This window comes from Notolepis coatsorum (genome assembly GCF_963971535.1).
Source record: "Notolepis coatsorum genome assembly, chromosome: 6".
Lineage (NCBI taxonomy): Eukaryota > Metazoa > Chordata > Actinopteri > Aulopiformes > Paralepididae > Notolepis > Notolepis coatsorum.
Window position 1 is genome coordinate 136,912,718 of NC_140170.1, and position 21,004 is coordinate 136,933,721.

Genomic DNA, 21,004 nt, shown 5'->3' on the forward strand with positions numbered 1-21,004 from the left:
GTTTGATCCTTGGCTTAGAATTCTTCGACTCATACCAAATGCATTACCCAGTGAATTATGTATGTTTCCGTCCCATGTATGTGTGGCTCTCGTCCTGTGCCCCTTGTCCCGTCTATGATAATAAGAATAATTTAAACAAAGGTGAAGCTGCGACACTCACTGCCCTGAGAATAATTTGATTTGGGAGGGAGGGCTCCCACCTCAAGTTCAAGTTTCTTTAATAGTTGTCATACAGAAGTACAGAATACTTTTATACAAAATGCTTCTTACTGTTACTGACCGACCCCATGGTTGTGACATCACACTGTGGTTGTCAACCCAACAATCACAATTTACCATTGAAATATATCAATAATCCAATTAGATTATCATAATAATATTAAAGAAATGCAATGGTACGGGGCGGCTAAGTGGCGCAGTGGGCAAAACGCTCGCCACTAACGCAGAAGATGCTGGGTTCGAGCCCAGCTCTCGGTGTTGCTACCAGCTTGGCTGGTCGTTCATACTAAGACAATTGGCAGGGTTAGGGGTGGGAAAGCCGGTGGGTGGGGATTGGACGTTGTGGACAGCGACTCCTACAGGTCGGTTGGTGCGCCTGTACAGCAGAATCAGGAAGTATCGGGGGCAGCGTGAGCCTCCCACGCGTTACTCCTCGCCACTGAGAGATCACGCTGTTCAGGTGAAAAGATGCAACAGCTGCCTCCTCGTGTACCGGAGGGGACACGTGATGCAAGGCTTGGTCCTCACTGCAGCCGACCAGTGGGAGGCATAGTCTAGCAACGTTCGAGACAGGGGAGGGGAGAATTGAAGGGAGAATTGGCGAGGCGAAATTGGGATCAGAGAAAAATAAGGAGAAAAAGTGGATAAAAAAAAGAAAATAAATGCAATGGTACAGACTATGGCAACAAAAACGTGTTTTAAAAGGGAAATAATAAAATATAGACATATTAACGCACTGTAAAATAAGTTTTATATTTTCCTACTTTTGGCTGTTTCGCTTTTCTATTCCCAAACTTTGTCCTGGTATTGTAGTCTATACAGTATATACATTTAATCAACATGGCCTAAATTAACCTATGTTTACAGTACTCATAACACACATTTATCTTTAAATGCATTATTAAGTCATCAAATTATTTGTTGTTGTGGACATGTCGTGGCTTTGTGTTAGTGTTTAAAATAATTGTTGGTGCAATACTTAAATATTGTGCAATTCCCAAACACGCTCCACAGCGAAACAAAGCCAACTGAAACTAGATGTTAGTAGCAGATTAGAAAATAGAAATTTAGATAAAAAAAAAAAAAGCACATTTTCTGAAAGCCTGAATTCTCTGAATCTTTCGATAAACATGAGCCAAAACCTCTCATGGTGGCGTCTCAGATTTGAGTGAAAATTTCAGGACATATTTCGTTGGCTCTCAAAAAGGCTCATCTCCGATTCATGAATACAACTCCATTAGCTACGTTCAGCCATAATTCCTGCTTTTTGCCTTTTTATGGGTATTTATTGTTCTTCATTTAGACATATTGTGATGCATCATTGATGAAATGTCTTGCAATATATCGAATATCGCAGATAACAGTCACTTTAGCATGGACACACACACACACATGCTGCACACGCTCACACTCAACGGTCACTTTACACAATGGAAAGGTCACTTTAAAAAATAAAAAAATAGGGCGGCTAGGTGGCGCAGTGGGCAAGGCGCTCGCCACCAACGCAGGATATGCTGGGTTTGAGCCCAGCTCTCGGCATTGCTACCAGCTTGGCTGGTCATTCATACTAATACAATTGGCAGTATTAGGGGGTGGGAAGCTGATGGGTGGGGATTATTTTTGTTGTACTGTACTTGTGCTGTATAATGACAATACATTTGAATTTAATCTAATCTAATATTGAATTTCTATCGTAATATTACAGTTCTTGAAGGCCAAATATCAGTATGGTATCGTGAGTTACTTGAATTGTCCCACAACTAAGTGGTTGTGGTTTGTTGTACACTCTCCGGTTACTAGGCAACCTTTCAAAATGCATACCTCCAACTGTGGTACACAAGCTAAACCATGATGATACAACAGTCCCAGTCAGCTTTTGCCAGGTTGTGAAAGGTGGCTGTCTCAGCCAGGGTCCAGCCAGGTCTGGCCAGGTTGCGTGGAGCCTTTTTACAACGCATCCGCGTTTCCGGCGCTCTGATTGGCCAGGTCATGTGACATGTGCGCCCAATAGCGTGTTTGCCCATTTCCGCGTCTAACAGCCTGCAAACTACCTGGCGTTCTATCGCCATGCTCTAAGACAAACTCTAACCTTAACCAACTTCGAAGAGTGCCTAAGCTTAAAGGATAACTCCACTATTTTGGGAAATTAGCTTATTTAACATCTTCCCTGGAGTTAGACAAGAAGATGCATACCTTTTTTGTCTCTGTGCGTGCATTTTAGCTTTGGGAATAGATGCTCCGTTAGAATAGCTTAGCTTCATCACTGGAAGTGAGGCAGGACAGTAGCCTTACAGTGCCTTACAGTGTATTGCAAGGTCTGACATTGACCAAACTTGATATGCATGACCTTGGTGGGCTCTAGGTCAACTCCTGAAAAGGGGGTCAATGTCAGACCTTGCAATCAAAAGTTAGGGGCGCACTTAAATTATGGCAAGGGTTATTAGCCCCCTAACTTTTGATTGCAAAGTCTGACATTGACCCCCTTTTCAGGAGTTGACCTAGAGCCCACCAAGGTCATGCATATCAAGTTTGGTCAATGTCAGACCTTGCAATACACTGTAAGGCACTGTAAGGCTACTGTCCTGCCTCACTTCCAGTGATGAAGCTAAGCTATGCTAACGGAGCATCTATTCCCAAAGCTAAAATGCACGCACAGAGACAAAAAAGGTATGCATCTTCTTGTCTAACTCCAGGGAAGATGTTAAATAAGCTAATTTCCCAAAATAGTGGAGTTATCCTTTAACCAGTGTAGAAACTTGCCGTCCCACGATTGGCGCTCATGTCACATGACCTGGCCAATCAGAGCGCAAAACGGCAACCCGGAAAAAGGCGATGCGTTGTAAAAAGGCTTCAAGCGGCCAGCGTGTGAAAGGTGGCTGTCTCAGCCAGGGTCGAGCCAGCTTTGGCCAGAACATACACAAAATTAAAGATCATTTTGGATGTGGAAGCTGAGCTTCGCCTAAAGGATGACATTTATGAAAAAAAGGGTCCATTGCATTAAGCTATGGTTTTCAGTCTTTCATCAGTTGCTATTGTCAGGTACAACCTGAAATAGTTAGAGCCCCTGTAGTCTGGTTGTCTGGAACAGTTTGAATCGGGCGGTGACATTATGGGGCACCGTCATAAGTCAAATCAGTCAAATTTCCCTTGGGTGGAGCAGAGCAGGAAGACAAACTGCAAGTGTCTTTTCAGGGGAGGTGTTGGGGCATGTGCTAATTCAAAGCTTTGTCTAAACGGCATTCGAAATATCAGAACCAAATCTGTCGACGGCTCCAGCCCTCTTATTAAGAGACAAGAGATGTAGCCACTGACCAGTAATATTAGGGTATTAGTGCCACTGTCATTGTGGAGACTGAGACAGTCTGAGATGGAGTCCCACACTACTATGAAAATTCAGGGACTGCTGCACTGGCCAACCCATCTAAGTATCTTTTGTTTTACTTTTTTTTAACGTTCCACTAGGGATGACATTCTTTTTAAATGGAGTGAAGTTTAAAAATAGATCAGCTCTCTCCAATACACAATCACGATCTTAGCTGCATTTATTTATAGCTTTAAACGGACTCCCTGAAGGGAATGACGTCAAAATTACGTCAAAGTGAACCCATGTCTGACTGGTTCTATATAATACGGTAAGTAAGGGTGAGGGGAAGTGAACCCATGTCTGGTTCTATATACGGTAAGGCTGTCCCCGAAGCCTGTTTTTGGGATTCGAACTTCGTCAGAATTTTTCTAACTAAAGTTCGAACCTTCATTTTTAATGAAATTATAATTTTTTTTTATTATAAAATGTTTTTAAAATATTTTATATTTTTTATTAAATCTACTTTCTTAATTAATATAACTCAACTTTTTTTAATACTATAATATTAGTGTAGCCTAATCTGTATCTGTAACTGTGAAGAAAAACCCCATTGGTTTAAACAGAATGAATAGACACATAAAAAAAAGATATTAAAAATATATATATTTTTATTAAAAAAATATATAAAAAAAAAAATCGAAAGTTGATTTAGAATTTGAATGCCAACGTAAGGAACGAACGTTCGAACGTTTGAACGTTCGGGGCTCAGCCTTAATATACGGTAAGTAAGGGTGAGGGGAAGTGAACCCATGTCTGGCTCTATATAATAAGCCAGGGTGAGGAGAAGTGAACCCATGTCTGGTTCTCTATAATACGGTAAGTAAGGGTGAGGGAAAAGTGAATATTGTCTAGCTCTATATAGTAAGTCAGGGTGAGGAGAAGTGAACTGGAAGATTATTTCTAGTTCTCAACCGTCCCTGGAATGTTATTTTGCCTCTTTTTCATTACTACACACTACAGCCCGGTCCAGGGCCCTCATTTATCAACAATTCTTAGAAAGTGTTCTATTTTCGTACCTAAGCACAGAATTTAGAATGTGTGTACGCACAGAAATATTGGGATTTATCAACCGTGCGTACACAGGTCCTACTCTCCTCCATATTGATAAATACCTCTTTGTTCTACCGTCAATGCCTGTGCATGATTATCCATATATGGTAATGAAACACCCCCCATGGGATGTGAAATAATGGACTGACCCGAGCGAACTCTGAGAAACTCCACGAGAGATTGTTCACGGAGGCACTGCCGAACCAAGAAGACACAACCCGTGTTATGGGATAAATAAAAGGCTGTCGCACTTGTACATGGTGATGTCAGATATCAACGACTCCCTAAGACCATTGCTGCAATTCTGCCTGGACAGCTCAAAATACTAATAAAGACCGTTCGTTAACCACTGTTTGGCGTTGGTGTGTCATTATAACCATGCTGGAATATGAATGCCTTTATTCGTTTTGTTCGATTGGCTACCGGGTATAATATGATTTGTACTAGAGGCATACAATCTATTTTGTTGTCTGTATTAGGTAGCCTATATGAATTACATATAATAGCAGCCATAGCCTACATTATGCAACAGCAACTTGCACATATATAATAACACATGGCACAGCCTAGCCCTTTCCGTGACTGCGATGTGCAAGCCAACTAACTTGATCATTAATCTAGCTGTTGTATCTTTACGCTTATGAAAACATTAAATAATATGTATAGGCGCTTTGCATTAATAGCCTATATTCTCAAATGGCATTTAATGGCTATCCGACTCCTCGCTATCCTCGCGGACGGACCAGTATACCTTATATCATATCATATTCATATCATAGTTTACTCTATCAGCCTACCCAGCATGTAATACGTTCTTTGTTAGAACTCAACTCGTTATTATTTTGCGCATAGATTGCAGAAATACGGGAACGTTTTGATTTATATTAAAAGGCTTTGACATTGTAAAACTAAATATGTGGAATTCTGTAAGCAGAATACAAGTCATATCACCCACACGATACATGCTCTGTATCCAGAGCATGTATGCTTTTCATTCATTTAAGACACATTTATTGCAAGGGTTTTGTATACACATAAACTCAACAAATAACCTCTGTTCTCGTTGCAATGCGTTTTTTATTCTTTCTTATACAGTAGGAAGGGGGAAGAACACTATATCGTGCGTGTTCATATGACTTGTATTCTGCTTACAGCTTAGAAATTCCACTTGTTTCGTTTAACGTTATGGCAAAGCCTTTAAAATATAATCAAAATGTTCCCGTATTTCTGCAATCTATGCGAAAAATAATAACGAGTTGAGTTAGGCGGAGCGCAGTCAGTGCACCCCGTATATTCCGATAACACTATAAACCATGCTGCATTCATTCAGAAGGAAATACCCATTATTCCAAATGCTATTTATAGGGTTTTGACCATAATTACACTACTGTTGCTATTTTACAATGAACTATAATGAATTACGGGCCATACAGAACATGCCAGTGTTGAAACTAATGCACAGAAGCTTATTTCCGTGTTTCAAGTTTCTTTAATAGTTGTCATACAGAAGTACAGAATACTTTTGTACAAAATGCTTCTTACTGTTGCGCTCCAGAGACTGTGCATGACAAGATAAGTATGAAATAAAAACATAGTAAAAATTAGAAGTAAAAAAAGAGGTCACAGTGTTCAGTTTAGACATATGTACAATGTTCGTAGACGTAGTTACCATACAATATACAATACTGCGCAGTGTACTAATATACAATACTATATAGTGCAAGGCATAAATGTGGTAGTCTTCATATTCTACCACCGGGCACCAGGTACGCATGCTCTGAGCTGTGCGTATATATACACACAAAGTCAAGCACAAGTTCAAATTGATAAGTCCTACACTTTGCTTAGAAATGATCGTACGCACGGGTTACGCACATATCTGTGCGTACGTAACGTTGATAAATGAGGGCCCAGGACTCCTCGTTTCTGCCAGAACACAAAAGAGTCTCAAGATTTACAGAATCAGTGCAGAGATTTGGTCTTAATAAATCAGCCTCCAGAATACAGCCGCTCCCCTCATAAATGTTAGCTAACCTCATCGCTTCCCATGCTTTGAATGAGAATCAGGGTTCGTATTCCAAGCCATGATTGTAGGGATCCAGTAATTCTCTGGCTGTAGACGTAGCGCTCAGCTGTTTATTAGGTGCTCAATAAGCCAATGAAAATGGCATACAAAAATATGTATCCGATTGTTTTAAAACAATATATATTTTTTGTTTAACACCAAGAAGCACTATTAACCTACTTAACAAAAGTACTAAAAACAGTACTAAGCTTAGATAAAGCCCACAAGTAAGTGTGTACCATGTGTGCTGTATTTAAAAGCAATCAAAGAGCAGAGATAATAGTTTCATAAGCATTAGTTCATAAGCATTAGTTCAAGAAGGCCATCCCACCCTTTCATATAAAATACAATGGTGAGTGAGAAATGTATCTCCAGTGATAAAATGCAGTGCGCTATAATAAACAGCATGGAGGGGTTTTAAGGTGAAGGGAGAGGCATGCATGTACAGAATGTTACCATAATCAAATTGTACCATGGTAGAAAAGGATGATTCATTTTTATTTTATTATCTTTATTAGCTTTTTCCTGGTCGCGCAGGACCGACAGAGGAGAGAGGGAGAAACGGGAGGAGAAGAAGGGAAGACATGCGGCATATGGTCACAGGGTGTGGGAAACGAACCCGGGATGACCGATTCGCGACTCAGCAAGCTATGTGGTGTGCTACTGGAGCGCCCCAGCATGATGTTTCTATACAAGAGTTTCAAGTTTGCTTTTATTTGTCACGTATAAAGTACATATACATTACAGTGAAATGCTTGGTTCTGTATGAGCCCCTGATAATGTGCTTCATACAGTAATAAAAAGTAAGTAAAAGAGGAATAAAGACCCAACACTGTACAAATATACAATATACAAACGAAAGTACAACTTTAAGTACAATGAAGTAAAAATGCAGACAATGAGGTACAAACACTTTAAAAAGGCTAAATGCAAAAATTAGGTATGGATGTAGTGACAATCTCTTTAACACATTCAGCGCAGGGCCTATATGACCAAATTAGGGCTAGCACGCCAGCGCTTTAACACTTTGAGTGCCACGGACGCTTTATGTCCTTAGTTCATGCCGCCCGTTGAATGCCAGCAAAGCTATATAGCGTTTGTTTGTCTTTTTTTTATTAGCGATTTGAATTCATATTTCATCAATCGAGCCTCACGCTAGTGCTCCAAACCCTCTCTGAGCGCCATTGGGAAAATACCGCCCCCTATCGTCTCTCCCTGTGTAACTGCACCCCATTGGATTAGACTGGTGGGGGGGGGTCCAGTTTCCTCATTTTACTTTTCCGGCGAGCCATCTGAAGGATCGAAGTGATTGCCGAGCCGGAAAACAATGGAATACATATTTACAGTACCCAGCGCTGAATCAATAAACGCGATCGATATTTGGAATAGCAATCAGGAATTGGAATAATCTTTTTGGAGAACATCTGATCTGAGGTAAGGAATCTATTTTACCAGTCTTGGGGTAATCGGATCTGTTTTCACCTATATATCAGCGTTTGCCCCATGTGTGTGTGTGTGTGTGTGCGTGCGCATAAGTACACATATACTATCGATAATCTAGCGTTTATTTGAAAACTATTCATGAATAGGCCGAAAAAGGACAGTTTTTTGTGTATTCCAGAATATTCCAGTAAATGCCGTTTATCACAGAAAAGTTATATTTTCCTGAAACTTTCAAGAAAACGAGGGCTTTTCAAAATGCTATAAAACGGAAATTAACTGATTAAAAAACAATCCGTTTCGACAATGTTGACTGCAAACAAGTCATTGATAAGCGACGGGCAGATTAGACACATAGCCATAATTTAAGACATAGATTATGCGTTCACAACGCTATCATTGAAGTGGGTGGTGGCATTCAATGGGGGTAAGGCGCACCGCCTTGCTGGTAATCAAAGTGTTAATCAATGGGAGGATGTGGAAATTTGCGAGTGCTTAAAATATATCTTAAATTATGGCTATGGGTCTAATACACCAGTCGCTTATCAATGACTTGCTTGCAGTCAACATGTACGAAACGGATTGTTTTTTCATCTGTACATTTCCGTTTTATACCGCTTTGAATACAAGTATAGTTTGAGATTTCTAGTAATTCCAGAGAAATACGCGATAATAGCCCTTTAGTGGAATACACTAAACACGTTGTAATTTTTCAGCTGATTTATGAATAGTTTTCAAATAAACGCTAGATTATCGATAGTATATGTGTCCTTATGCGGGATACAAAAGCGGGCTGAAAAATCGCTTATCCGTGCCTTGCTCAGCTCCAACGACACGCACACACACACAGACACTTTGTGATCGCTATGAAAAAAACATCTGATTAACCCAAGACTGGTAACAGAGTCCTTAGCTCACATCAGATGTTCTGCAAAAAGATTAATCCAATTCCTGATCGCCATTCCAAATATCGATCGCGTCCATTGATCCAACGTTATAGTCCAAAACACATAATCCATGCTGCTCCCAGTCCCCCCAGTCAACATGGTACAACGATACTGCATGCCCGAGAAGCAATGCAGATGCACATCCCCAGCCAATCCAATCCAATGATGTGCAATACCATCCGGGAGACGATAGGCGGCGGTATTTGCCCTTTTGCGAGCTCAGACCCATTCCCAACGATAACATCAGGTTGGATGGATGAAAATGAATGGATATCGCTAATAAAAGAAATAACGACCAAAACCAAGCGATGGCGAGTTAACCCGACTATACTCGTGGTTGGCGTTCAATGAGTTAATAAAGATAAAATATGGTCTAGGGCTGCAACGATTAGTCGACATAATCGACGATGTCGATTATAAAAAATCGTCGACGAGAAATTGTTGCGTCGATTAGTCATTAAAAAAATAAAAACTCTCTATCTTTGTGAGAGTGGCTTCTCAGGGTTCCAGACAACATCATAACATGATGATCCCATAGCAAATTTTGGACATTGAAAACATTGTTCCCCTGCAGGAGATGATGATCAGACTAGACACACAATACATTACACACGCACTCCTCTCACTCACACACAGCGATCAGAGTAAGACACACACATACACACTCCTCTCACTCACACACAGCGATCAGAGTAAGACACACACACATTCCTCTCACTCACACACAGCGATCAGAGTAAGACACACACACATTCACACTCCTCTCTCTCACACACAGCGATCAGAGTAAGACACACACACATTCACACTCCTCTCACTCACACACAGCGATCAGAGTAAGACACACACACATACACAAATTACACAGTACACACCTCTCACTCACACAGCGATCAGAGTAAGACACACACAAATTACACAGTACACACACTCCTCTCACTCACACAGCGATCAGAGTAAGACACACACACATACACACACACACGGACTCCTCTCACACACAGCAAACAAAAGTTATTTAAAGTACACTTCCACTTTAATTTGTATTATTTAATTTATTTATCTTGTTATGAGTGATTGCTGTATTGTTCTTCAAATACATTTTCATTTAAAGTGGCTTAAAGATCCAAATTCAAATGTTTCATGAGTCATTATTTTAATTTGCTATGGGATCATCATGTTATGATGTTGTTGTTTGGTCCTGACAAGAGTCTCAAAGTCTGGGGTGATGGTAGACAAGCAACTCTGAGGTCATGCTCAATGTCCAATCTGTTCCTCTGCTCTGTCTTCAGCTGGACCAGAGCTGAGAAGCCACTTTCACAAAGATAGGTAATTATATAAAAAAAAAAAAAAAAAAATCATTTTTTTGTTGTTGTTGTTGTTGTTTACATTGGTTTTCGATTAGTCGACTAATCGAAAAAATAATCGGCAGATTAGTCGACTACCAAATTAGTCATTAGTTGCAGCCCTATGTAGTGTTAATATTGAAGATATAACGTTTTGTAATGTTGTTTGCTGGAGCCACTTCATCCAAAACAGCACACCCCGGTCAGAGAGTGGACACAAGAGACAGAACAGTCCTTTTGTATTTTAATTAGGATTTGTTGTTGAATGAGAGATCTCTTGTTGTTTCAGAGTGATTTTTCCTCAAGAACGCACTCTGGCTGCAATGGAAACACAAGTGCCGGCAATTCACCACCTGTATTTAATTACCAGACTAAGGACCCTTGCGCTGTCCAGAGAGATGCCTGACTAGGACTAAGAATACCCCTGGGCTGTCCAAAATAGTGCCTGAATGGAAATAATAATACACAGTAGGGCTGGGCGATATGGCCTCTAAATGATATCACGATATTTTTTGGCTATGTCACGATACACAATGTACATCACGATATTTTGACATTTCCTCTAAAGCCCTTAAAAATGCTTGATTTAACCCTTTGAAGCATACAGTCATGCCAACATGACGATTAAAATAGTCCCTGCACCATGAAGATGCTTTCAAAAATAATTTAATTAAACGTTTCTAAAAATCTAAAAGAGTAGTCTACTGACACACTAATACAGACAAATGTTTATTAACATCTAAGACAATTTATATAAATACTCTCGACTTTTGCACAGTACTGTTTTCTATCCACTTTAGATAAAAATACACACACACACTACTGTGAGAAAATAATAATCTTGTAACCGAGGAATGGTCCGCCTATACTTTTAATATATAAAATCACGGGAGACTTGATAGCTTAGACTTATGATTTTTATTCTCAGCAATGTTATAACATCCTACTGGTAAACAAAACACTGTAAAGGTGTGTGTGCATCATATATATATTTACTTTTGAATTGCATGACACATTATGAAGTATTCTCTTATGCCGCTTTTCCACGTCTGCACGGTACCTACTCGACTCGGTAGTACCCCCCCATATATATATATATATATATATATATATATATATATATATATATATATATATATATATAAAGATGGTACCCCCCGTCAGTGTAGCTGGGGCGGCGTGACGTCATCTTCAACGCGACACACAGAGGATTTCGGCGCTAGCTATCAAGCTAGAATCCAGTGCCTTATTAGCTCATTTACGCTAGCTGCAATGCTAACGGTTAGAACGCGAGGCTACTATCAGTTCATCCACCTCGGTGCCTCCATATTCCATTGCCTTTTCTGAATAAAACACCGGGGCTAACGTTTAAACTCGCAAAGCTCTCTCCACTTCTCGCACGCTCTCGTATACCCGTTCCCGGTTTCCTCATAACAAACCTGTAGGACCGCCTCTCTGGGTGTGTGTGTGTGTGCACGCTTGCGTGTATGGGCGTGTACATGACGTAAGTTGGGGCGAGTCTGTGTGTATTTTTTTTCTTTGAGAGGGAGACACGAGAGAGTAAAAGCAAGTGCTGCGCCAAAGTAAATCATCTCAACCGCGGCGGCTTATAAACTGATGTGAGGGATTGTGAGGAACATCACGATGTCCACGATACGTTTAAAAAGTGTATCGTTTATGAACTGTACCCGATATTTATTTAATATAGTCATATCGCCCACCCCTAATACACAGTATGACAAATAGTGGGGAATTTACAACAGTTAAAGTGTTTAAAGTGTCTGTTGTGTGAATGTTAACTCTTTCAGTGCCACTCACGAGATTTCTCGTGTTTTTTTATAGGTGGTTGCTAGCCACTCACGAGATTTCTCGGATTTTTTTTTTTTTTTTTTGCGGTCTGAAAAATTATTGCATCACCCGAGCCTACCCGAGTATAGCCGAGGGGCGCCGACGATCACTGTGGAAAAAAGCGCCCCCTGTCGTCTCCCAGATGATATAAGTGATTTTGGAATGGACTCAATGAAAATGTGGGGAAAAAAATCCGGTACTCCACATTTTCCAGTTCACTGATCCAGCCGGGGTTACTAGAGTTCATTCTGGAGCCTCAGATCCCCGCGGATCATGGAGTTCTACTGTATTGCGTTGGATCCATACACGTATCGATTTTTTCGAATGGTGATCAGGAATTGGAATATACCAGTTGGATACCATCTGACGTCAGGTAAGGACTCTATGTTATCAGTGGTAGGATAATCAGAGTAAGTTTGATGAAGTTATAAGCTGTTTTGTGAAATGTCTTCTTTCGGTTTCACTGTAAAAGTCCGTGAGCAAATCAACGGAGCGATTATCAGTGCGCGGCCGTAATGTGCGTGCACGTATAATATTGATCATCTAGCGTTTATTTGAAAACGATTCATAAAAAGGCAGACGAATATCAACGTTGTGGAATATTCCACTAAAAGACGATTTTCATAGAATGCTCCAGAATGAGCTGTTTTTTATATCAAAACGGGGGCTTTTCTAACTGCTCTGAAACGGCAACAACGCGATAAAAAAACAATCTGCCTTCACAGCACTGACTGGAAAATAGTCTTTGATAATGCGATGGGCAGATTAGACACATAGCCATAATTTAAAACATAGATTAGGCGATATTAACGTTAACATTGGCGCCGATGGTGGCATTCAAGCGGTAAAACGGAAAACCAGGCGTGGCGCTGAAAGTGTTAAGGTGAGTGTTTGTTTAAAGTGAGTGTGTGCATGGGGATGTGTGTGCAATGAGTGTAGATGGATGGGTTGATGTTACATTGTCATTGAGCATCCTGATGGCCTGGGCCCAGGAGTTCAAAACTTTTAATCCCTATCTGATCGGATCAGATTTGGATTCATTCATTTCAACTCATTATGAATTGAAAATGGGGGACCCTGATATAAACAAGGCGAAAGTCTTTCTCTGGTCTGCATCCCCTTAACACTTTGAATGCCCAGCAGGGGGCGCACATTTAGTGCTTGAATGCCCACCATCCGCTTCAATGTTAACGTTAATATCGCCTAATCTATGTTTTAAATTATGGCTATGTGTCTAATCTGCCCGTCACCCATCAATGACTCATTTTCCAGTCAACATTGTCGAAGCGGATTGTTTTTTTATCTGTTCATTTCCGTTTTATAGCATTTTGAAAAACCCTCGTTTTCAAGAAGAAAAAAAAAGAATCCCTGATAAACGCTGATGTACTGTAATATTCTAGAACGTTGTCATTTTTCGGCCTATTTATGAATCGTTTTCAAATAAACGCTAGATTATCGATAATCGATAGCTGGTGCCGCAAGCTGTAAATCGATTATCTTATTTCCTGATCACTCGCACAGTCAAAACAGCCATATCACATATAGTATAAAATAAACGAATATTCTCGTGATGGGCATTCAACCCGATGGGCAATCAAAGTGTTAACAATTGTGTGTATTGAGCTGTACTGTACCCATTCTGCAATCTGTTAATAAAAATTTTCAATCAATCAATCAATAGGGATTACAAGTTTTGAACTCCTGGGCCCTGGGGATAGAAGCTCCTTCTGAGTCTTTCTGTACTGGCCATGAGACTCCGGTAGCGCTTGCCTGACCGCAGCAGTGCAAAGAGGCAGTTGTTTGGGTGGCTAGAGTCTTTGGCTATTCTCTTAACACTTTCTGGGCCATCCACGTATATATATGTTATTGGGCGCCAACGGTTAACACATTGTGCACCATAAATGGCGTAAGTCGTTATTGCCCGCCATGCGTTGAACGCCAACAACAGCGTAAATCGTTTTTGGGATCAATATTTCATTTTTTCGCCATTGGCATTCATAATTCATCCAGCCTCCCTCCGGACTGCACCAGGGCTTGACATTAACTTTTTGGCTCACTAGCCACTGTGGCTAGTGGTTTTCCAAAGTCACTAGCCACTCAGCATTTTCACCAGCCAAAAATCACAACACTAAATAATTTTTTCATCAATACGTTCCCATTTTATAGTATCATGTTCCACCATGAATGCATGAAAGGGGGGGGGGGGGGGGATGTCGTTTCTGATTATTGATTACCAATAACGGCATTCGTTATTGTAGCATCATACACTGATCGGCTGGTTGGCTAATGCTAAGGCCTGATCAGCATGAAATCTACGTGAAATCGTTCTTACCTGTGGCCGGTTGGATCCCAAAAAGGATTTCCCAGTTATTGATCGCCATCTGGTAGATCGATATGTCCATTGGCTGATGCTATATTCCTTTACTGCATACTGAATTCGGCATCGCAAAAGGTATTCCATGCGATCTGATGAAGGCATAGCTTCAGGCTAATAGAAAAAGTAGGCCTGAATGAATTTTTTTTACATCCGGTCTGAAAACAGGAGTACTCTATTCTCGAGACAGCACCACTACCAGGATCTGGCCGATAATGCACTTTTCCGAATTGTTGTGGAAGTTGTAGTATTATGTAGTATCACTTGGATTGACTTAATTATTGCCGATGCCTTTTGTAGACTAAAATGTTTTATTTTCATAGAAAAAAAGTCACTAGCCACTGTGGCGGGTAGAATGACGGAGTTACCCGCCACAGCCGAATTCTACCCGCATTTTGCGGGTGTTATTGTCAAGCCCTGAGCGGCACCCTGTCTGAGATTTCAACGCCTTAATACCGCCGCCTGGTGGATGATCGGGTGAGTTACACTCACGCCAAAACCGGAAGTGGCCATCGGTGCATCGAGGAAATCCCTCCGGCAGTCATATCTTGTTACGTGGATCCAGACAAACAGTCGAGTGCATTTGGATCGCTTTCGAAACGCAATAATCGATATGATTTCGGCGTTTATTGCGCCATACAAACCGGAAATGGATGTAGGAGATCGACGTCAAATAATTGGGATCTTTTTCCTCCAGTCTCATCGGCAAACGATAAGAGGAATATAACGTTATTTTCAGCCCGATTGTTTATTCATTTCACTGCAAACCATCTGCTCAACATATTATTATATTATCAACCCATACTTATATTATCAACCGATACTAAATAAAGCGACCCCCCCCTTTCCTTCACGGCCACGCATGATGAAGCATAATGTATACCGATCATATACATTTGAATTTTTTAATATAGCGTGTATAGGAAAGAAACGCCAATCGATAATCCATCATATGCGTCAGGGCCTATAACTAACGTTTTTGGAATTACAGCAGAAAAGCTTAAAAACATAGTTATATTAATCTAGACGGTATTAACACAACAATGTATGAATGAAAAAATATAACGTTCCCACATCCTGAACGATAGATAATCGATGTTGAATGGGCCATAGTAATGCAGATATAGCTATAATATTTAAAAAGTTATAGCCCTGCAAAGAAGGTAAACATCTCCATAGGGTTACAGTGCTGGCAGACTGGGTATAATGGGCACAATGCCCGGCGCCCAATGTGTTAACGGCCAAAAACGTATATATACGATATATTTTATATTTTCGATTTTAACACTTTGATCGCCATGCTTAAATTCATAATTTACCATCCTCCAGCCCTATTTAATATGGAGAAGTTCCCCTTCTTTGCAGGGCTATAACTTTTTTAATTATATTGCTAAATTGACATTACTATGGCCTTATTATTCAACGTCCTATATCTATTGTTCAGGGTGTAGCAACGTTATACTTTTTCATTTACATATTCATACTAAAATACGGTCTAAAGTATAAGTATGTTTTTATCGTTTTCTGCAGCTTTCTCCAGAACGTGATTTATAGCTCCAAATGCATTATATTGATGATGAAATACAGTTTGATAGGAATCTGCGCGAGATAAAAAATTTCAAATGGACGTGCTTCTAGAAGTTACTAAGTATGATCTGATGATGACCGGATGGGGGGGGGGGGGGTCGTTTATAATTCCGTGGCCAACGTTATATGATTCATCTAGTGTGGGTGATATGATCATTAGAGCAGTTAGTATCGAACATATGGAAAAATAACGTTGAAACTCACCGTAGCTTCCTCGCGCCATTGGGCGATGAGCGTGGAACAGACATTTTCCTATTATGTACAAATATGCGATCCATTTCCAGGTTGTATAATAGTATATACGTCCAAATCATGTTGTTTATCGAGTTATTTGCAACCGATCGATGTCCAGTGTTTCAAGATGGAGTCCCGCTAACGATAGCGAGTGCCCGGACGAAATATGGGAGAGCACCACATCCGGCGCATCACTTCCTGTTTGGGCGATCCGCCGATCGGCCACCAGATGGCGCTCTTGAACCGTTGGAGAGTTGAGAGGGGCTCAACAGTAGATCTCAGGTGTCCGGGGGAGAAATATGATTTTTGAAATATTGATATCAAAGACGTGGTCCAGCGTCTTTGGCAGAATGAGCATGGCGGGGAAAGACGTGTTCCAGCGTTTTTGCCGATTAAAGTGTTAATATACTATTCAATGTCAGGGACCTGTATGTTGCCGTTAAATGGCATACTGGGACTCCGAAGGTGCAGTACCGGCCAGATCCTGCTAGTAAGCAGTATCGAGAGTGCAGTAGAGCTGGGCAATTAATCGTAAAAAAATCACGATCTCGATTCATAGACCTATGCAATCTCATTTCTAAATTATGACGATTTTTTTTAATAAAAAAGGTACATTTATATTTTTAGTTTTATTTTATTTTTTACTTTTTACTTAACTTTTTTAAATGATGATGATTCTGACTCGAGTTATTTTGTATGTTACAAGAGACTTTTAAGTTTAAGTCAAGCACTTTGATATAGGTTATGTTGTCTGTTTAAGAAAGAGTGCAATAAATGATTTTATTGAAAAAATAAGAATCGTGAGAGAGAATCGTGATTTCAATTCTTAGAGAGAAAAATCGTGATTCACATTTTAGCAAGAATCGCCCAGCCCTAGAGTGCAGTAAACCCTGTTCCAGACCGGGTGCTACACTTAAATGTCTCCAGACAGACTTTTCTAGTAATGGGAAACCTAGGGCTTCACCCGATCGCATTGAATCGTTTTCGGGACCCCCGATCCATATGTTGTGGTAGGTTATGTCGTGGACCCTCTGTTGGCTGCCCCCAACGTCCTAAAGACAATTGAAGTTGCACAATATAACAATGTGAGGGTGCAACCCAATGGAGATCAAATTAATCTGCCAGACGTGGTTGAGTATAAGACAGGCTTACATGCACTTTAGAAGAGCGGGGGGAGGGCATTTGGGGTACTGTGCTGTGCTTGAGAATCATCATAGTCGAAGGATCCATCATCACATTATTTCTTAACCAAACGATGTGCTTCTCCCACATAGGGATCACTTTAAAGGAACAACATTATGGGAACATTTGCTTTACTTACCATCTTCTCCAGAGTCAGACAAGAAGATAGATACCAGTTTCCTCTCTGTGCCTTCAGTAGAAAGCCATCCGGCTGCAAGCTAGGTTGCACAAATGAATGGAAGTAGATACAGACCAGAGAGCAGTCTAGCTGTTGGCCAACACCTCTACCGGAGTTTTAAGCTAGGCTAGTCATCCGTATCCGCTTCCATTCGTTTGTGCAAAGCTAAGCTAGCTTGCAGCCAGATAGCACAGAGAGGAAATTGGTATCTATCTTCTTGTATGACTCTGGATAAGTTCGTCAGCACATTTCCCATAATGTTGGCGTGTTCCTCTAAATGTTTCCCTATTCTATAACTGCAATAGTATTATTTGGATTCTTTAAAGGGGCTATGTATTGCTATTCCTAGCACTATTTGGGCAACTTTACACAATTCCTGTTGGTCTATTGAAGACATTTGTAAGGTTTTTTTCAAAAAAAATTCATTGTTTTATATTTCTAATCAAGTACTCAAAACCATCATTTTTCAGCCTCAAGAAATCAGGCTGTTATGGCCTGGCTCCGCCCATAAGCACTTTGAGTGACAGTGCCACACAGTCTGCACTGGTAGAGGGGGGGAAAAAAGAGGAAGGGGGGAGAGAGAGAGAGAGCGAGAGCGAGAGCGAGCGCGAGAGCGAGAGAGAGAGAGAGAGAGAGAGAGAGAGGGGGTGGGAGAGAGAGAGAGAGAGAGAAAAAAAAAGACAGTCCGCCGGCAGCTTGTGGTTTTTTCTTTTTCTTTCTTCCAATCTGCCGTTTGCGTGTGTGGCGCGCTGCAGGTCCCCCCCCCCCCCCCCAAGTGCTCTCTATCTCTCTCCCTCTCTCTTCCTTTCTCTCCCTCTCGAGTATGAGGAAATGGTTTTTTTTTTCTTTCTTTCAATCTCCCGTTTGCGTGTGTGTGGCGCGCTGCAGATTCCCCCCCCAAGTGCTCTCTATCTCTCTCCCTTTCTCTCCCTCTCGAGTATGAGGAAATGGTTTCGCTGTGTACAGTCAGTCTAGGTAGAATGGGGGCGGGCATTAGCTCCAACCACAGAGCCAATCGCATCACTGTGCGCTACCCAGCGGCCATATGACGCGTATTGGCCGTTCAAAAAATATATGACCTGATTTACTAGACGACGAAAGGGGCTGGGCTGAATCTGAGCAATCCGCCAATATGGTATTTAGACCCTAAAACACATTGATACGAACTCCTATTACTATAATACAATGCTAGAGACTGAAAAATGACATTTATAATACATAGCCCCTTTAAAGCATGTGTTGTCAAGACAGGTAAGTGGATTAACTCTTATACAACAGTAGGCTGTTGCACAGCACACGCTGCACTGGCCCCCTCGTCACATAAGGCTGGGATATAATCCCTCCAGTATTCCAAGAATCCACTAAGTAAACAAGACAAGAAGGCCTGTGATTAAAGGCCCCCGGGGGTGGAAGGGAGACGTTGTATTCACACACAGAAAGCACAACATAAAATATAGGAAACATCAGCGTTATGCTTAATCAAAGTCATTATCTTAATGGCGTAGAGTGTATTCTGGTAGGATTTGGCTTTATACCCCAGCTGTTTGCACAAAGAACAGTGGTGGCTTTTTTACAGTGTTACATTTAGTGCCCAGAAATAGCCTCAACAATTTCAATACATTTGGAATTGAGCAAAAGAAAATGCATTGCATTTCTCCATCCAACCTCTTCCCCATTTTCAATATTAGAAACATGAAAAATAACAGGGAGGCACGCTACCCAGAAAAAGTCTTATTCTTGTTTCGAAAATTGTGCTGCTGACTAACCCAACATTGTTTAGGTAAATGTTCTCATAGAGGTGGAAAGCATATCAGCAGCTCCTCCGTTCTCTGAAGGTTTATTGTGGGTGGAATGTCTAGATGTGCGTGTATAAAGATGTGCAAATGAATCTATGTGCTGAAGGTTTAGGTTTACTTTATTTGTTCAAGGGGGACAGTGTACATTAATAAAACATTTTACAAATGTAAATGCACCCAATTTTAGCCAAAAGGCTAATTTCCATTGGTAGTCCCCCTGCCAGAAGGTACAGGCTAAAATCCTGTGTAAAAAAAGGGTTAGCAATAAAAACAGAATAAAATCAAGATAAATACATTAGAATAAAAACACAACAAAAGCACATAGACATAGTAGGGATACAGGTCACAATACAGTCATGGACACAAGGACAGAGCACATCATGACATATTAAGAGACCCAGACATAGACAGACGCACCATATCCATATCCACACACACATATACACATACAGACACCTCAGTGTTGACAGTTCTGGTTATCAATGAGCCATTCCCTAACCCTGCACTTGAATGAATGGTATGATGTGGACACTCTAATTGTTTGAGGAATTGAGTTCCATTGGTGGGATGCTCTGTATGAAAAGACAGCCTGGCCAAATACACTTTTTTTGAAAGGGATTGTACAGACCCCCCTTGCCGACAATGGAACATTTTTGTTTTGACTGTGTCTGGCCTGCTTCATGTACAGTCAGCTATTTTCACAATAATGAAACCAGAAACATTCTTGTCGACACAGCCTGGCATTTTACATGCTTCACAAGTCCAAGCTACTTGAGCCGCCGAGATGAATTCATCAGGAATACTGTCCTGAAACTGTAACATTATCTTCCCTCCCATGTCTGGTTCTATGCGGTAAGCCAGGGTGAGGAGAAGTGAACCCATGTCTGGTTCTATATACAGGTGCAGCTCGATAAAGTAGAATATCGTGGAAAAGTTATTTTATTTCAGTAATTCAATTCAAAAAGTGAAACTCTCGTAGATTATAGATTCATTACACACAAAGTGAAATATTTCAAGCCTTTATTCGTTTTAATTTAGATTTAAAATTCTGTATCACCAATAAAAAATTAAAAATAGATGTATTTTTCTTTTGTATATAGAAATGTCGGCCTTCTGAAAAGTATGTTCATGTATGTTCACTCAGTACTTGGTTGGGGCTCCTTTTGCACAAATGACTGCATCAATACAGCTAAATATATAGACTTTTCCACAATATTCTAATTTATTGAGCTGCACCTGTAATACGGTAAGTAAGGTTGAGGAGAAATGAACCCATGTCTGGTTCTATATACGGTAAGTAAGGGTGAGGGGAAGTGAACCCATGTCTGGTTCTATATACGGTAAGTAAGGGTGAGGGGAAGTGAACCGATGTCT

The 21,004-nt window shown here is 40.7% G+C and overlaps 1 protein-coding gene across 2 annotated transcripts in view; it reads right to left on the reverse strand.

The window, feature by feature from the left end:
- Positions 1-21,004, reverse strand: part of LOC311230276 (S-adenosylhomocysteine hydrolase-like protein 1) — a gene marked incomplete at its 3' end in the record, with an annotated part of 91,153 nt that overhangs the window by 26,020 nt on the left and 44,129 nt on the right. The gene's annotated exons all lie outside the window — the stretch shown is intronic.